This window comes from Salvelinus sp. IW2-2015, linkage group LG14 (assembly GCF_002910315.2).
Source record: "Salvelinus sp. IW2-2015 linkage group LG14, ASM291031v2, whole genome shotgun sequence".
Lineage (NCBI taxonomy): Eukaryota > Metazoa > Chordata > Actinopteri > Salmoniformes > Salmonidae > Salvelinus > Salvelinus sp. IW2-2015.
Window position 1 is genome coordinate 25,400,886 of NC_036854.1, and position 14,918 is coordinate 25,415,803.

At 41.7% G+C, this 14,918-nt stretch overlaps 1 pseudogene; it reads right to left on the bottom strand.

Annotated features, from left to right (window-relative positions):
• Nucleotides 1-14,918, bottom strand: part of LOC111973100 (TGF-beta receptor type-1-like) — a 90,124-nt pseudogene that overhangs the window by 55,649 nt on the left and 19,557 nt on the right.

A 14,918-nucleotide genomic window follows, 5' to 3' on the forward strand; every position in this document is an offset into this window, starting at 1 on the left:
CCCGTTCACAAAGTTAACCAACCCGTTCACAAAGTTAACCAACCCGTTCACAAACACTTGAGGTTGCGTCGGTCTCCACCGAAACTAGGTAAATACATGTTTTATTTTAAAACACCTCATTGCTGGAACCAACAACTGGATGTTCTAGTACAATTTGGGCAATTTCTTATTATTAAATTTTTATTTATTTTTTAAATATTGTTTGGGCACCTTCTAATTGAGGAACGCCATCATTGTTCTTGAACATTTGGGTCGTGCTGTATTTTACTTGTTTTAATATGGTATTTAAATATTCAATTGTTTACGTAGGGCTCCCTTGTGAAAGAGACCCTGGTCTCAATGGTGACTCCCTGCTTAAATAAAGTTAAAATACCTTGAATATATATATATATTTTTTAAAGAAGCCTTTTCAGTGTCAAAATAAACAAAAATAAATACTCACACAAATATTCGAATACTAACGTCAGTTCGGCTATACAAATAACCATGCATATCCCTAATTCTCAGACGGTTATTTCTGTGAAAATTCTAATARTAGGATTTCAGTGCCGAGGGCAGTTGAAAAGATGTGTTTTGATGGAGTCGTCATCGGCGTGCTGGTAGTTGGGAATGGCTAGACAGAAGGGTGCTATTATAATTGATAGGTAAGGCTACTCAAGACTGGCAAGGAAATTACATGCATAATAAGGGACGTGTGTGTGTGTGTATATGATGCTCGGAGGGGGGGGGGGGGGGTTATTAACAGTCTTATAGGACGGTTAATATATCTGCCTCCCAACTGAACAACACAATTGACCCGTGGCTTGAATACAAAGTGAATCTAAAATCAAATGAATCAACCTTGAACATGAACATTCGTGACGAAATTAGCTCAATATTTATAGATACACCAATCAGGGATAAGGATGCAGAGGCACAGATCAGTCCAGTAATGGAGCAGTTAGGTAACCACACAGCACCTCACTCAGACTACTCTCAAAGAGCAATGAACATCAATCCAATCTGTTGTTTCTATCGTCGTTGAATTGCCATAGATAGCAGGCCACTCCTGATAACTGCAACAACTTAGCTGGACCACAATACAAAAGATAATGCATTTGTAACAGGGACTGGCAAAATGCACTACATTGGTACAGGGACAGGCAAACCGCACTACGTTGGTATAGGGACTGGCAAACCGCACTACGTTGGTATAGGGACAGGCAAACCGCACTACGTTGGTATAGGGACAGGCAAACCGCACTACGTTGGTATAGGGACTGGCAAACCGCACTACGTTGGTATAGGGACTGGCAAACCGCACTACGTTGGTATAGGGACTGGCAAAGCACTCGTTGGTAGCAGGGCTGGCTAACTGCACACGTTGTGATAGGGCTGGCTAACTGCACTACGTTGGTATAGGGACTGGCTAACTGCACTACGTTGGTATAAGGACTGGCTAACTGCACTACGTTGGTATAAAGGACTGGCTAACTGCCCTAACGTTGTTATAAGGACTGGCTAACTGCACTACGTTGTTATAAGGACTGGCTTAACCTGCACTACCGTTTGGTATAAGGACTGGCTAACTGCACGGGGACTGGCTAACTGAATTAGTGTTAATAAGGACTGGCTAACTGCATTACGTTGGTATAGGGACTGGCTAACTGCACTATGTTGGTACAGGGACTGGCTAACTGCACTATGTTGGTACAGGGACTGGCTAACTGCACTACGTTGGTATTGGGACTGGCAAACTCCACTACGTTGGTATAGGGACTGGCTAACTGCACTACGTTGGTACAAGGACTGGCTAACTGCACTACGTTGGTACAAGGACTGGCTAACTGCACTAAGTTACTTATTAGGGGTCAGCTCTCTGCTCTATTGAGATGCAACCATGAGAAAAGGGACTGACTGACAGTGAGAGATGGGGACAGACCTGGGAAGACGCTGAGGTCGGGGTTCTTGTTGCACCAGTCGGAGGCGCAGCACATTGGGTAGATGCCCGTGTCGTCCTTGGTGGAGGGCGCGCAGATGAAGGGGCGGTCGCGCGGGATCAGCTCGCTCTCGTGCACGCACATGCTGCGCTCGGTGGTGAGCCGGCTGCCAGACTTCATGACCGTAACGAAGCACAGGCCGTCCGTGGTGCACGTAGAYTTGGCGCAGCGCTGGCAATAGCACTGCAGGGCTGGAGGGAGAAGAGTGATGGAACAGAGATTCAGGTAGAGAGACAGAGGTAGAGAGAGAAAGAGAGAGAGGTAGAGAAAGCAGGGGAGGGAACAAGAGAGAGGACAAAGGAGAGAGATTAATACTAGATGTCAACCGATTAATCGTAATGACCAATTAATTAGGGACAATTTCATGTTTTCATAACAAATTGGCCATTTTTGGACGCCGATTACATTGCAGTCCACGAGGAGACTGCATGGCAGGCCGACCACCTGCTACACGAGTGCATCAAGGAGCCAAGGTAAATTGCTAGCTAGCATTAAACTTATCTTATTAAAAAACAAGCAAGCTTAACAATCACTAGTTAACTACACATGGTTGATGATATTACTAGTTTAACTAGCTTGTCCTGCGTTGCATATAATCAATGCAGTGCCTGTTAATTTATCATCGAATCACAGCCTACTTCAACATCGCCAAACGGGTGATGATTTAACAAAAGCACATTCGTGAAAAAAAAGCACAATCGTTACTAACCTAACCATAAACATCAATGCCTTTCTTAAAAGCAATACACAAGTATATATTTTTTAAACCTGCATATTTAGTTTACAGAATTTCATGTTAGCAGGCAATATTAACTAGGGAAATTGTGTCACTTCTCTTGCGTTCAGTGCAAGCAGAGTCAGGGTATACAACTTTGTGAAGACCATTTCTTCCTAACAAAGACCGTAATTAATTTGCCAGAATTTTACATAATTATGACATAACATTGAAGGTTGTGCAATGTAACAGCAATATTTAGACTTAGGGTTGCCGCCCGTTCAATAAAATACGGAACGGCTCCGTATTTCACTGAAAGAATAAACGTTTAGTTTTCGAAATGATAGTTTCCGGATTTTACCATATTAATGACCAAAGGCTCGTATTTCTGTGTGTTTATTATATTATAATTAGGTCTATGATTTGATAGAGCAATCTGACTGAGCGGGGCAGGCAGCAGGCTGCGTAAGCATTCATTTAAACAGCACTTTCCTGCATTTGCCAGCAGCTCTTAGTAATGCTTGAAGCACAGCTCTGTTTATGACCTTCAAGCCTATCAACTCCTGAGATTAGGCTGGCAATACTATAGTGCCGATAAGAACATCCAATAGTCGAAGGTATATGAAATACAAATGGAAGAGAGAGAAATAGTCCTATAATAACTACAACCTAAAACTTCTTAACTGGGAATATTGAAGAATCATGTTAAAAGGAACCACCAGCTTTCATATCTTCTCATGTTCTGAGCAAGGAACTTAAACGTTAGCTTTTTTTACATGGCACATATTGCACTTTTACTTTCTTCTCCAACACTGTGTTTTTGCATTATTTAAACCAAATTGAACATGTTTCATTATTTATTTGAGACCAAATAGATTTTATTTATGTATTATATTAAGTTAAAATTAAAGTGTTCATTGTCATTATTACAAATATATATATATATATATATATATAAATAAATAAAAATTGGCCTGTTAAAAAAAATAAAAAATAAAAATAAAAAATAAGTAAATCGGCTTATTTTGGTCCTCCAATAATCGGTATCGGCGATCTAAAAATCATAAAATCGGTCGACCTCTAATTAATACCAACAAAAAAATTACTCCGGAATGATTTCTTCCCCACAAAAAGAAACTCAACAAAGCGCATGATAAAATACCAGATTGCAATTTCACATAACAGCGCGTGTGTGTGTGTGTGTGTGTGTGTACGATGTGTGTTCCGAGTGAGTTAGGCTAAAAGCAACAGATGAATAGCTACAGTGCAATCTGCTACAGTTGCGAGGGTTAACACGCTTAGATTGTTATATTCGCGTCAGCCACTGAGAAGGAGAGGGGTGTGTGCAGTCCTTGATAGCGAGCCACGACGGTGGCACTGTATTATCCTCAAAGCAGGCAAAGAAGGTGTTTAGTTTGTCTGGAAGCAAGACGTCAGTGTCCGTGACGTGGCTGGTTTTCTTTTTGTAGTTTGTGATTTCCTGTAGACCCTGACACATACGTCTCGTGTCTGAGCCYTCAAATTGCGACCCCACCTTGTCCCTGTACCTGCATTTKGCTTCTTTGATTGCCTTGCAGAGGGCATAACTACACAGTTCATATTCAGTCAAATTTCTAGACCCCTTTCCATGGTTAAATGTGGTGGTTCGCACTTTCAGTTTTGCGCGAATGCCACCATCCATGGTTTCTGGTTAGGGTAGGTTTTAGTCACAGTGGGTACAACATCTCCAATGCACTTCTTTATAAACTCACTCACCGAGTCAGTGTATAGGTCGATGTTATTCTCGGAGGCTGACCGGAACATATTCCAGTCCGCGTGACCAAAACAATCGCGAAGCGTGGCTTCCGACTGGTCAAACCAGCATTGAATGGTTCTCGTCGCTGCTACATCCTGTTTGAGTTTCTGCCTATAAGACGGTAGGAGTAAGATGGCGCCGTAGTCGGATTTTCCGAAGGGAGGGTATTGTATACATCGCAGAAGTTAGAGRAGCAGTGGTCAAGAGTATCACCCCTACGTGCCGTGCAATCAATATGCTGATAGAATTTATGTAGCCTTGTTCTCAAATARGCCTTGTTAAAATCCCCAGTTACAACAAACGCAGCCTCAGGATATATGATTTCCAGTTTACATAGAGTCTAGTGAAGTTCRTAGTCTAATGGTATGGTTGTCAGTGAAAGGGGGGGAGGAGGGATCTATACAGTCATTTAACCGGTCTCCTCCCCAATCATCTACACTGATTGCAAGAAAGTCATTTCACTGTACTTGCGCATGCGACATTAAAAACCTTTAACTTGATTAAAGTGGATTTAACAGGTGACACCAATAAGGGATCATGGCTTTGACCTGAATTCACATGGTCAGTCTGTGTCATGGAAAGAGCAGGTGTTCCTCATGTTTTTCCACTCTCAGTGCAGATGCGGTACAGTGGTCAAGGAAACTCAACCAAAACAATAGAAATGCCATGGAAATGTGTGGGGGAAAGATCCCGAGTCTCCTCATTGCACCCCAGGAAAACGAGTCTATATTTAAGCTATTGTTTCACACTATGTTGAGGTAAAAATAGGAGTAAAATTATATATGTATTATACATTTTGTATTGTAGATATGTAGGGGTGTAATAGTGTTATATGATTACTGTTTTATCTTATGTATTTACTATGGATCCCCATTAGCTGTTGCCAAGGCAGCAGCTTCTCTTCCTGGGGTACAGCAAAATGAAGGCAGTTTATTCAATTTTAAAAACATAACATATAAAACAATGAACGTGCCTTAATGTGTTTGGACCCGGAGAGGGAGCTGCTGCTTGGCAACAGCTAAATGGGATCCATAGTAAATACCCAAAATGTTAATGTCATCGTACAAAATCAATGCATTAGTTAAAAACAACCTTCCCACCCCACTGATTTTCGATGCTAGCTATATGCTACAGCTTATACAAATGGAGTTAGCATTTAGCAGTCACAAATACTAAACCTGAAAAGGGACAACTTCAAAAATGTTGTGCAGCAAAAAACCAAATATCAAATCAAATGTTTTATATGCCCTTCTACATCAGTGATATCTCAAAGTGCTGTACAGAAACCCAGCCTAAAACCCCAAACAGCGAGCAATGCAGGTGTAGAAAGCAGTGGTGCTAGGAAAAATCCATAGAAAGCGCCATATTAATATATCTCCAAATTAGACTTCAGTAAACCATAGTGGCGTGTTACAATACAGTCGTGGCCATAAGTTTTGAGAATGACACAAATATTAATTTCCACAAATATTAATTTCCACAAAGTTTTGCTGACCGACGATCAGGACACGGAGGGTGGCTTCCACAACAAGTTGGGTGAATTCTGGCCCATATCTCCTGACAGCAGTGGGTGTAACTGAGTTAGGTTTGTACCTCCTTGCGTCGCACACACTTTTTCATTCTGCCACAAATGTTCTATAGGATTGAGGTCTGGGCTTTGTGACGGCCACTCCAATACCTTGAATTTGTTTCCTTAAATCATTTGGCACAACTTTGGAAGTATGCATTGGGACATGGCGCATTTGAAAACCATTGAGACCAAAACGTTAACTTCCTGAATGATGTCTTGAATGTTGCTTCAATATATCCACATTTCCTACCTCATGATGCATCTATTTTGTGAAGTGCACCAGTCCCTCCTGCAGCAAAGCAACCCCACAAAATGATTGCTGCACCTACCGTGCTTCACGTGGGATGGTGATCGGTCGACTTGGCAAGCTCCCCTTTTTCTCTCAAACCTAAGCAATGGATTATGCCAAACAGTTCTATTTTTGTTCTATCAGACCGAGGACATTTCCCAAAAAGTACGATCTTTTCTCCATGGTACAGTTTGCAAACGTAGTCTGGATTTTTAATGGCGGTTTGGGAGCAGGTGGTTCTCTTGCCGAGCGGCCTTCAGGTTGTGTCGATATATAGGACTCGTGTTAACTGTGGATATTGATACTTTTGTACCGGTTTCCTAGCATCTTCACAAGGTCCTTTGCTGTTGTTCTGGGATTGATTTGCACTTTTCGCACCAAAGTACGTTCATCTCTAGGAGAAGAACACATCTCCTTCCTGAGGGGTATGACGGCTGCGGGGTCCCATGGTGTTTATACTTGCGTACAATTGTTTGTACGAATGAACGTGGTACCTTCAGGCATTTGGAAATTACTCCCAAGGATGAACCACTTGAGGTCCAATATTTTTATGAGGTCTTGGCTGATTTTTTGATTTCCCCATGATGTCAAACAGAGGGCACTGAGTTTGAAGGTAGGCCTTTAATAAATACATCCACAGGTACACCTCCCACTGACTCAAATGAGTCAATTAGCCTATCAGAAGCTTCTAAAGCCATGACATCATTATCTGGAAATTTTCATTAAGTATAAAGGCATAGTCAAACTTAGTGTATGTAAACTTCTGACCCACGGAATTGTGATGCAGTGAATTATAAGTGAAATAATCTGTCTGTAAACAATTGTTGGAAAAATGACTTGTGTCATGCACAAAGTAGATGTCCTAATCGACTTGCCAAGACACTGGTTTTTTAACAAGAAATTTGTGGAGTGGTTGAAAAACGAGTTTTAACGACTCCAACCTAAGTGTATGTAAACTTCCGAATTCAACTGTATCTCGCTTGCTGTTGCTAGCTAATTTATCCTGGGATATAAAACATTTGGTTGTTATTTTACCTGAAATGAACAAGTTATTTTTTGGGGGAACTTTGTAGATTTTTTTATGTACAAAGATCCAGCGACGGGGAGACCCATGATGCAGCGCACAATTGGCCCAGTGTCGTCCAGGTTAGGGGAGCCGGCCGGGACGTCCTTGTCCCATCGCACTCTAGCAACGCCTGTGGCGGGCCGTGCACATGCACGCTGACACGGTGTTTCGCCAACACATTGGTGCGGCTGGCTTTTGGGTTAAGCGAGCAGTGTCGTGTTTCGGAGGACGCTTGGCTCTCGATCTTCACCGTTCCCGAGACCGTACAGGAGTTGCAGRGATGGGACAAGACTAACTACCAATTGGAGATCACAAAATTGGGGKGAAAAGGGGGTAAAAAGTACCACAATAAATATAATAACAATAGAACCAAGTTCTATTTTAGCCTCTGGCTACGCAGACCCTCGCAAGCAGTTTGGATGAAATGATTAAATAACATGTGTAAATGTATTTTGCCAKGCTTGCACACGTAGAACAGATCAGCATGTAAGAGCTTTGCAAACCTGGATTGTACAATATTATTATACAAATTCTTCAATTTCTGTCAAGTTGGTTGTTGATCATTTCTAGACAATTTTCAAGCAGATTTAAGTCAAAACTGTAACTAGGCCACTCCGGAACATTCATTGTTGTCTTGGTAAGCAACTCCAGTGTAGATTTGTGGTCATGGGAAAGACACCGTGGCTCTAGAGCCCAATAGACCTCAACTTCCTTGCTTCCCCTCCTATCATAAAACATGCGAAATGTTGTAATTAAGTTAAACAGCACTGCTCTGAACCAACATGGCATGTCAAGGCACTATGATGGAAATCTAGGTTCCAAACCTGTCGCCTATCAGTGATCAGAAGAGAAGATAAACTGAGGAAAGAGATTAAATCATTTAGGCTAACAGTGTTGAGACGAGACTAGTCTGTCATGTCTGCCAGAACTACAGGATGGGTGTGACAGACAGAGACAGTCAGGGTTGGGACAAGTTGTCTCAGTCACAGCCTGGTCCTATTCTGGATCTGGGGGGGGAGGGGGGGGGGGTGACTCACCGCCTGCTTGGAAAATGAATCAGACACACAGCGACTAGGGCTACGCGAAACAACACACAGTGGCTGAAGGGGGGGGGGGGGGGGAGTGTCTCATCATAGACCAGTCTTATAAGAGTGACTTTAGGGGTAGTGGCTGGCTGGTCAGTCACACCAGTCTGTTTCTGTCCCTAAAGAGGATTACGTGTGTCAGCTCATCACCTGACCACTTGGACCTTGATCAGCTGAATCACGTGTATAAGAGCTGGGCTGGATAAAACAAGCCACATGTACAAACTACACCCAAGTAGATGACTACATTTACATTGAAGTTGTTTAGCAGACGTTCTCATACAGAGTGAATTACAGTCAATGCATTCAACTAAATTCAGTAGGGAGAAACATTTAAATAAATATATAAAACCCTGCTCTCTGTCACTTCCTCCAACCGCCTGCTGGCTGCCGGTAAAAACAGCTCTCATGACAAAATAATAACTCTTGAGGTATAATTGGAATTATTTCCTAATTAATTTCTTAAAATGGCTCCCTCTACTGTTAATCACAATCGTGTGAAGAGAAAAGAAAATAAATCACTCAGCGGAAATGTGGCAATGAGGCAGTCCCAGTCACACTAAATAAAAATACACAGAGGGGTAGGTGTTAGGGGTAAGGTAATAAGTGCCRACATATAGCCTAGTCCCCTAGGTCTGAGCAAGGTAGTAAGGACCCACATATAGCCTAGTCCCCTAGGTCTGGGTAAGGTAGTAAGGGCATGGCCCAGATATAGCCTAGTCCCTTGGTCTGGATGGGGTACTAAGGGCCGGGCCCACATTTAGCCCAGTCTCCGAGGTCTGGGCAGCACTGTAGCGTAATAGAAAATCCCCATCAACTGGATAATTGACCATTTATAGTTTGGTGGATATTATCCAACCATTATGTAGGTTGGTGGAAATTCCCATTGACTGAGAATGAGTTACCATTTATAGGTTTGGTGGATATTATCCAACCATTATGTAGGTTGGTGGAAATTCCCATTGACTGAGGATGAGAGGTCTCCATTATGTAGATGTGTGAAAAARGTTGAATAATAATAATAAACTACATTCTATCCATCCGAATCCATTACTATGTGAATGCTACAGGCCCATAATCGTATCCTGTGGGTACAGCCTAGGGAGCGAGGCTTGCGTCACTACTCAAAATACTATAAGATGCACGCGTCTAAGTTTACCGTTATTAAGAGGCTAAGGGACAAGGAGCTAATATCTTGCAACCGATGTCTTAGCATTAAATGATTAAGTTCAATCAAAGATGCACAAGTTAGAGACCTATAATATAGGATATGTATATTGTGAATAACATTTTACCATTGGACATGTCACTGAATAATAAAGCAAGCCATATCTGACGAAAATAATAACACAGCGTCTCTAACACAACATCCATAGCACTTACATTGCTGTCTCTTATACACATCTAGATGTGTATAAGAGACAGCACTTACATTGTCTCTGTAGCACAACATCCATAGCACTTACAGTGCAATGAAACACAACATCCATAGCACTTACATTGTCTCTGTAGCACAACATCTATAGCACTTACATTGTCTCTGTAGCACAACATCCATAGCACTTACAATGTCTCTGTAGCACAACATCTATAGCACTTACATTGTCTCTGTAGCACAACATCCATAGCACTTACAGTGCAATGAAACACAACATCCATAGCACTTACATTGTCTCTGTAGCACAACATCCATAGCACTTACAGTGCAATGATACACAACATCCGTAGCTAAATAAATTAAACAGTTCAATACTGGAGTAAGATATGATGATATGCTAAGTATCCTTTTATATACTGATGATATTATTATGATGGCAGAAACTGAACAAGACCTGCAGAACATGTTATTATGTGCAGTCTGTTGGTGTAAAAGATGGAGACTCATGATTAACCGGACAAAAACACAGATAATCAAACATTACAATAATTCACTTTGTGTCAATTAATCCCATAAGGGATGGGAAGCGATTTGACACGAAAAAGAAAAAAAATCCATTCATACATACATACATACATACATACATACATACATACATACAGTACAATGAAACACATCAACATTCATAGCTCTTTATGAACTCTTGAAACAATCCAAACATMACCATTTTAACTCACACAGTAACATTCATTTAGTCAAMTAAAGTTTTCATTCGTCGTCACACCTCTCCTGGCGTCAGTGACCCCAGTGACTTTTGTGAGAATGTTTCAACCTGGAGATTGCCACAGCGAAGACGTGACTCTCTCTTGTGAGAAGCAAATATATAGCCATCCATCCAGACAATGCCAAAATTGAATCAACACGCCAGGCTCCCACGCTTGCCAAGTCGCGAGTATCCCCTCTCATTCTTCCACTACAGCACCACTCTAGGTCCTTAGCTGCACTGACAGAGTAGAGTAGAGCAGCTTGGGCCTGCCAGGCAGGGACTCATTCATGCCTGACTGAGCCCTGCTCGACCCGCCACCTGGCAGGCAGCAATCCCTTCTACTGATATCCTCTCTTCATCCTCGTCTCCTTGCTCTTCCTTCCTCGTCTCCTTGCCCTCAGTCGTGGCGGCCTCTTGGCTGTATGCCGGGCAGTGGCCTCTCCATCTCGCTCCCTTTCCCCCACCCTTAGCTGTGTATGGTGCAGTGACCAGCCACATGTTATTTATATTTCCTTAGGAGGGGGGGTTGGCTTTTGTGCTGACGGGTCAAATTGTCCCTCCCTCGTTGTGTCGCTAATGGACCAGGCAGCATGTCAGAGGAACAGAACAGGGCTGCAACATGGAAGCTAGATACTGTGGCAACTAGTCTCTGGAAGACAGATCAGAGAAAATATGTTTTATTTATTTTATTTATTTATTTACATCTCTTTTTTTTTTTTTTTTCTGAAAATAAGGTTAGGACGTTGTCACTTTCCCAAAGAAAGCCCTTCCAATTGTATTCAATGTAAATAACTAAAATGTTAACATATTTAAGATCACCAAACCAACAAAAAATTAMAATAAACTATGCCAGATGTGTAATGACCCGAGACAACAGGCACATGGTCAATGACAATAGCATCAAACATCTTGCAAGATGATTCACTACAAGGGAACAGAAAGGGGCGGGAACCGGGGGGGGGGGGAGTCTGAGAGAACCTCAGCGTAGAGGAAAACAATGGGGAGAGAAGAATTCAGAGGCAAAGAACACAGACCATATTAGGGTGGTAAATAGAATTCATTTGCATTCATGTCTTAGCGCGACGTTCCAAATGCCTGTATCGCAAGAACCGAGCAGTTTATATTTTTTCAGTTCTTATGACTGTTTGTCTTTTTGGTCTCGCCTCCGTAAGGGCGGTGTGCAACATTCCACTCGCTAGGGTTGGGCGGAATGCAGATTTTAATATCGTCATACCATCCTTCAAACAAAAATAAAACAAATTGCAAAGACAGGCAATCCAGCTCATAAAGTAATAAATATATTAGGTAGGAGCTATCAAAAGTAATTTTTGGTGAGTTTGGACATTTACAAGTGAATGTGAATGAGAGACATTTTACAAATGAACAAAGTCTTGACACATGCTTGTCTGAGGAAGAACAGTACTGGCTCTGGAGCAACATGTGTATACGCTGTGTCTGTGTGGAGTCTGGAGTCGCTAGGGCAACGGATCTGCCTGCTCTGCTCGCAGAAGATGGGGGAGGAGCAGACGGGCCGAGAACGGAGAGGAGAAAAACTGCAAGGAAATCATAAGATAGAAGTGGCAGCTGTAAAAAATAACTCATCCAAGAGGGCTTTGACTTCTCAAACACAGCAGAAAGCTAAACACAATATGATGCCCCYTCACCTTATTAATTCAGCCACTTACTAAGATAAGTAGCATCTTAAAACTTCTTCAGGCTGCAGGGCGGTGCCGGTACACTTATGACAACATCCAGCTCAAGTGCAGGGTGCGAAATTCAAAATGTATTTTTTTAGAAATATTTAACTTTCACACATTAACAAGTCCAATACAGCATTTGAAAGATAAACATCTTGTGAATTCAGCCAACATGTCCGATTTTTTTWATGTTTTACAGCGAAAACACCACGTATTTTTATGTTAACTCACCACCAAATAGAAAAAAGGACAGACATTTTTCACAGCACAGGTAGCATGCACAAAGCCAACCTAACTAACCAAGATCCAACCAAACTAACCTAGAAACAACTTCATCAGATGACAGTCCAATAACATGTTACACAATAAATCTATGTTTTGTTCAAAAAATGTGCATATTTGAGGTATAAATCAGTTTTACATTGATGCTACCATCACAGCTACCGTCAGATATAGCACCGAAGCAACCAGAGTAATTACAGACACCAACGTCAAATACCTAAATACTCATCAAAAACATTTCTGAAAAATATATGGTGTATAGCAAATGAAAGACAAAGATCTTGTGAATACAGCCAATATTTCCGATTTTTTAAGTGTTTTACAGCGAAAACACAATATAGCGTTATATTAGCTTACTACAATAGCTAACACACAACAGCATTGATTCAATGCAACCGGTAGCGATAGCACAGTTCGACAGATATATGAAATAACATCCCAAAATGGTTCCTACTTTTGCTGATCTTCCATCAGAATGTTGTACAAGGGGTCCTTTGTCCAGAACCGTCTTTGTTTGGGTTTAGAACGACCTCTTTCCCTCTTGAATTAGCAAGCACACTGGCCAAGTGGTGCTAAGCTCTCCATCCTGAACAAAAGCAGACAACGCAACACGCCTAACGTCCCGAATAAATTTCAATAATCTAATAAAACTATATTGAAAAAACATACTTTACGATGATATTGTAACATGTATCAAATAAAATCAAAGCCTATAACGACGGCTTTCCAGAAGGCGATTCCAGGTCCAACTTCGCGCTTTCGAAAAAACAGGAAATGGCGGACAAGTCACTCCAAGAGGATTTATTCCACTTCAGACCAAGATAATCCATTCAATTCTTCTCTCACTTCCTCTTGACATCTAGGGGAAGGTGTATGACGTGTATGTATACCAATACGTATCATGCCCATTTATAGGCAAGCGTTTGAACAGAGACCTCGATTTCAGAAATCTCACTTCCTGTCAGGAAGTGGGCTGCAGAAGGAGTTCTGTTTCACTCMGAGAAAAAATTCAAACGGTTTTAGAAACTAGAGAGTGTTTTCTATCCAATAGTAATAATAATATGCATATTGTACGAGCAAGAATTGAGTACGAGGCCGTTTGAAACGGGCACATTTTTCCAAGTTACTCAATACTGACCCTGCAGCCATAAGAAGTTAAACGTAGGTGTTAAAGCAGAATTCGTAATTTCTCACGTCGGAAAAAAAGACAAACTCATAAAGAAATATCTTAATGCGATTTGTAAACACAGATCTGAAATGCTTCTTAACGTAATTTCTGCTCGGCATCAGACACATTTTGTGCCTCAGTTGAAGTTCTCCACTCGGATGAAAATTCAAACAGCCATTCTATCAGCAGACAGCGCTCTAACTGATGTGTAGTTACTTTTCCCCTGTACTTTTCTCGGTGTAGCCAGACTACTTTTCTCTAGTAAAATGCAAGATTKATTTTAAGCAAAACATTAGGAAATTTAGTTGGCTAAATTCTTTATGATAAAACAGAAATACGGTGGCCATGTGTTGTTTTTGCAAAAAAGATCTTGCCTTTCATTGTAAGCTAATTTACTTGTGTGGCTGTTAGCCAAATAGCGTTGCACTTCTGTTGTCATCTGATGAAAATGAAGCTGTTTTCTGCCGAATTTGTTGCACTAATGTATTTTTTGTGAAGGAAAACTATAGTTGCACGTCCTTGATTACTAATTGAAGCAACAACAACAAAAAAGACTTGACTTTCAATATAAACTGCGACCCCTGTCAATACACAGCTGGACTCACCTGCCGTGGGGATGTTTTTCAGCGGCAGGGAATGGGAGACTAGTCAGGATTGAGGGAAAGATGAGCGGAGCAAAGTACAGAGACCCTTGATGAAAACCTGCTCCAGAGAGCTCAGGACCTCAGACTGGGGCAAAGGTTCACCTTCCAACKGGACAACAACCCTAAGCACACAGCCAAGACAATGCAGGGGTGGCTTCTGGACAAATCTCTGAATGTCCTTGAGTGGCCCAGCCAGAGCCAGGACTTGAACCCGATCGAATATCCCGATCGAGAGAGAGACCTGAAAATAGCTGTGCAGCAACGCTCCCCATCCAACCTGACAGAGCTTGAGAGGATCTGCAGAGAATGAGAGGAACTCCCAAGTACAGGTTTGCCAAGCTTGTAGCGTCATACCCAAGAAGACTCAGGGCTGTAATCGCTGCCAAAGATGCTTCAAGTACTGAGTAAAAGGGTCTGAARACTTATGTGTAACCTTTGTTTATCTAGGCAAGTCAGTTAAGAACAAATTCTTATTTACAATGAA